We start from the raw sequence: 5,312 nt of genomic DNA, 5'->3' as shown, positions 1-5,312 counted from the left end.
GAAAAAGGGAGGAAGGAAGGAAGGAAGGAAGGAAGGAAGGAAGGAAGGAAGGAAGGAAGGAAGGAAGGAAGGAAATGAAGGAAGGAAAAGAAAGATGATCCTGGATTATCTGGGTGGCCCCAATGTAATCACAAAGGTTCTTAAAAGTGGAAGAAGGAGAAAGAACCAGAAAGATGATATCATAGGAAGTCTCAGCTTGACATTGCTGGCTTCAAATATGGAGGATGGGGCCATGAGCCAAGGAATACGGGTGGCCTCTAGAAGCTGGAAAAGGAAAGGAAATGGATTCCCTCTTAACACCTCCAGAAGGAACACAGCCTCTCTGACACTTTGATTTAGTCCAGTAGGAACTATTTCTCACTTAGGACCTCCAGAATTGTAAGGTAACAAATTTGTGTTTTAAGCTGCTAATTTTGTGGTAATTTGTTACAGCAGCAATAGAAAACTAATATAGTTACAGCAGCAATAGAAAACTAATATGGAAGTACTAAGAGGTGCTCCAGAGACTCCCCTGGGTTCTAGATGGCAATGTGGAACTTGACCTGAGTGACCCTGTGACACTAGAAAACAGTGAATTCTCTCACCCTTTTGTGCTCCAAGAAATGACTTATTGCAAAGAATCACGCTTCTCCATATGAGTTGTGCATGACCTCCTTGTTTACTTACCGATGACAAGGCCAGACACAGACTCTCCAAATTCCCTTTCTTCATCACATAAATTTGTATTAGACTGTTCTTGCATTGCTATAAAGAACTACCAGACACTTCATAATTTATAAAGAAAAGAGGTTTAATTGGCTCACAGTTCTGCAGGCTGTACAGGTAACAAGGCTGGGGAGACCTTAGGAAACTTGCCATTACCGTGGAAGGTAAAAGGGGAAGTGGGCACGTCTTCACATGGTGGAGCAGAAGAGAGAGAGCAAAGGGGAAGGTGCCACACATTTTTTTAAACAATCAGATCTCATGATAACTCTATTACAAGACAGCACTAGTGGATGGTGCTAAACCATTAGAAACCACCCCCATGATCCGGTCACCTCTCAGCAGGCCCCACCTCCAACACTGGGATTACAATTCAACATGAGATTTGGGTGGGGACACAGAGTGAAATCGTATTGAGTGAACTGACGTGGTTGTCCCCACTGACCAGTCTGGACAAAATACCAACTAACTTGACTTGAGCAAACTTTAGTCTGGCTTCTCCCATCTCCACAAGCCCCTGAATTTTGACCCACACTCTCAGCCTGAGCAAGTATCACAATGCAGAACAGCCCCTCCTTTCCTTAACGATCCCTCCAGGAAAATCAGCTGACCAGAGAGAAACAGTTTTTTTTTGTTGTTGTTTTTTGGTTTTTTTTTTTTTTGAGACAGAGTCTCACTCTATCACCCAGGCTGGAGTGCAGTGGCGCGATCTCGGCTCACTGCAACCTCCGCCTCCCGGGTTTAAACAGGTCTCCTGCCTCAGCCTCCCGAGTAGCTGGGAATACAGGTGCATGCCACCTTGCCCAGCTATGTTTTTTGTATTTTTAGTAGAGATGGGGTTTTACCATGTTGGCTACGCTGGTCTCAAACTCCTGACTTCAAATCATCCACCTGCCTCGGCCTCCCAAAGTGCTGGGATTACAGGCGTGAGCCACTGTGCCCAGCCAAGAAAGACATCTTTGATTGATTGTCCAATTATGCCACATACTCATTTCATGTCCTTGTATCTGGTTATTTCTAGCCTGCCTTAATTCTTCCTGTAAAAGAAAAACCCTTTCTACCTGACTTTTGAGATACTTGCAGGTATTATGGTCAGAGGGTTATCCCTACCACAGTAGTCCCATTCCTCCTATTTCAATGGTCCCTTCAAATAAAGCCTCTCTTTACCAAAGTCCAGATTTGTTTGTTTGTTGTTGTTGTTGTTGTTGTTGTTGTTTCGACCCGTAGTCTTCCTTGGCTCCAATGTGTTGGAGCAACCTGATTTCTCTCTGGCAGTTAGGACCCATGACTAGTAGATTAACCCCTCCTTATGCCAGTATTCTCAGGAGCACAAGGAGACCAAAATGGCCAAGTAGCAGTTTCAACTTCCAATTCAGTGGAACTACTGTTGTGCCCCTGGTGGAAGCATTCCCACCTTGGGAACCAGTATCTCTAAACGAGCAGAGCTCAAAATTCCCAGAATGGAAAGCAAAAATTCAGGAAGTGGGTTATTAGTTGTAATCGTGAGAGGAACCACCCCTACTGCCACTCCCTGATTTCTCAGCCCATGTATTATGGATATGGAGAAGATAACACCACACTGTAGTCTCCCATTTAAAGCACAAACTGCATCCTGTGAGCTGAATCCCATCCAGTCAAGATGTTTTCTTCTAATTGGCACTGCAACTGAGTCTTCAGTAAGCCATTCCACCTTTCAGTAGGACCACCTGTTTCTGGGTAATGAGATATATCACAGGACCAGTTACATCCGTGGGTATGAGACCTTTGCCACACTTCTTTTGCTGTGAGATGAATTCCTTTGCTGATAAGATTCAGGGCTGTGTGGAATGCCATGATGGAAGATTGGGCATTCTGTGAGTCTATGGATGGTGGTGCTGAGAGAAGCATTACCAGTAGGGAAGACAAACCCATATCTATATTTATACCCAGATCTATGTATCTATTTTAGTGAGGACAAATATTTGCCTCCGTGGTGGAAGAGGTCCAGTGTAGTCAGTCTGGCAGTAGGTGGCTGGTTGGTCATCTTAGGAATGATGCCATATCTGGGGCTTAGTGTTCATCACTGCCACCAGCATGTTAGGCCCTCAGGATAGCTTTAGCCAGGCCAGCCTTCATGAGGGGAGGTTCATGTTGTTTTTCCTGTACCCAGCTTCCATCTCTGCCACCACTGCCACTTTGTCCACAGGCCTGTTGGGCAAGCACTCAGATGGCTGCAGAAAGAAGCTGACTTTGACAGGGTGCATAATTTTGTCTACCTGCTATCTTCACAGTCTATGTCCATTCTGAGTCCTCTGTCCACATACTTCTTCCCCAGACTTCCTCATATCCACCCTGCTGACCCGCTCCACAGTACCAGCTGCATGAAACAGCAGAGCCCCTTTCTCCTGCAATGTCCTTCCATTGCCCTCTACTGGTAAAGCTCAACATTTTCATTTCAGTGCACACTGTATAGGAGGAATGTTTTAAAGAATTCTGTCCATTACCACAGAGCACGTATTGATGGATGAATTTGGAATTAAAAGATGATACATTGATAACTGGCAGAACTTCTTCACTTCAATATCACCAGGACCTTGCCTATGTAGATTGGAATCTTGTTTGCTGAGCTAGTAAATTTCTGAGCCTCAGGTTTTTTGACCCTTGGGAAATAGCTCAAAAGGCATATTCTCCAACCCTGGATCCATCTGTAAGGTGAAAGTCTTAATACTTGTATGTTTTCAGCAACATATCCCCCAAATACTTGAAAGGTCCCTTCATAATCTTGCCTAAAACCCCGATCCCACCTTTTCCTAACCCGCAGAATACTTGCTTCACCTAAAATTTAAAACAAGGTATGCATTCATTCCACAGTCATGGATGCTCCAAAAAGGTGATTAGGAGTCTGAGTCTCACTCTGTCGGCCAGACTGGAGTGCAGTGGCACGATCTAGGCTCAGTGCAACCTCTGCCTCCCGGGTTCAGCGATGTTCATGCCTCAGCCTCCCGAGTAGCCTGGGATTACAGGCGCATGTTACCATGCCCTGCTAATTTTGTATTTTAGTAGAGAAGGGGTTGCACCAAGTTGGCCAGGCTGATCTCAAACTCCTGACTACCCGCCTTGGCCTCCCAAAGTGCTGAGATTACAGGGCAAGCCACCGTGCCCAGTCAGAATTTTTTATACTAACATGCCACCCCTGCTTTCCTTCCAGTCTTTTTGAGGCAGAGAAGGTCTACTGATTTGCATTAGGAAAGAATCACTGGTGGTAATGAAAGTACCAGACAGAAGCTGACCTGATGAAACAATTATTTTCTATACCTGAGATTTTACTGCTGCTACAGGGCCCTGGGCATCATGGGACTGAGCAGTTTCTGAGATGGCTTAGGTCACCAGTATGTCCTCTGGTCCATACTGGATATCCTTGGGCACGGTTGGTACCCTTTGATCAGGGCCTACCCAGAGGGCCTAGGGTAGCTGCAAAACGCCCATAGGACTGTCTCCAGTTCCCATAAAGCCTCTGCCTAGTTTTAAGGCAGAGTTTTTTACTCTACTCGATGAAACATGCAAGCCCATTGTTCTTCAGCCCCTCCGTATGCAGTAGCCTGGTTCATTACATAATAGACTACTTTTACTTTGGACTGAGTCCACTCATCTCTCATAGCCCACTTTTATGTCTGCTGTCACCTCATGCAGTCTCCAAAGCCTCTCCATTTATTAGCACCCTCCATTCAGTCTCCTCCCCAAGACTGCCTTTCCTCAAAGTATCACATTCTTCAATTGCCTCTTATTTAGTCTTGCATCTCTCTCACTCCTCTTAACCTTCCTTTACAGCACATGAAAACTTTCCTTTTCTCAGCTGGCCTGTCCTCCCCAGGTGTTGGCATGATAGCAATTGCACTGTCAAGGTGAAGACGTCCTTACAAAAACTCCACTCTCATCTCACTGGTGTCATCCAGGGCCCTGGGGTAAAGAGACCAAGGACTGAGTCCTAAAACTCACTCCTGAGTCTGGTAGGGATAAAACATATTTAATTTAGTCATATGAGCCACTTGGTTTTTGCTGTAATGGCCATATTTTTTCCACTTGGGAGCACATTAGTAATTCTGAGGGAGAAGTTGGAGTTTAGCAGAGAAATACAAGTAGGAAATGAAAAGTTTGCTAAGCAGAGAGTATCCTTTAGCAATAATTATGACCATTATTGAAAATGATTATCTTCTCTAAAGGATTTTCAGTTTCCTCTTTTAGAAGCTTCTAATTTTCTTTTTGCCTTTTCATTTTACAAGCAATTATCTGTAAGTGCAACTGAAGTGCCAGGGATCTGAGTTGTTATTCTTAAAATTGAAAACTACCAAGTCTAAGGAGTAAATGTGAAAATTGATAATATTTTCACATGCTGTCTCTGTGGGGTTTGTTGTTACTTTTAGGGGCATGAATTCCATAAAAAAAGAAAACAAGCTACTGTGTTTGTTTTCATTATAGAAACGACCACATTAACCATGGTTTTAGGTCTTGATCCAACAGCCACTAAGTGAAACCTGTCCTGTCTGTTGCTCTACCCCAGACTGGTTGGGGTTGCAGTGAGAAGAGTCCTCAAAGATTGCCCCTTTTTTTTTTTTTTTTTTTTTTTTTTTTTT

Source organism: Rhinopithecus bieti, unplaced genomic scaffold (assembly GCF_001698545.2).
Source record: "Rhinopithecus bieti isolate Rb0 unplaced genomic scaffold, ASM169854v2 scaffold_77111, whole genome shotgun sequence".
Lineage (NCBI taxonomy): Eukaryota > Metazoa > Chordata > Mammalia > Primates > Cercopithecidae > Rhinopithecus > Rhinopithecus bieti.
This window is presented reverse-complemented; position numbering follows the sequence as displayed.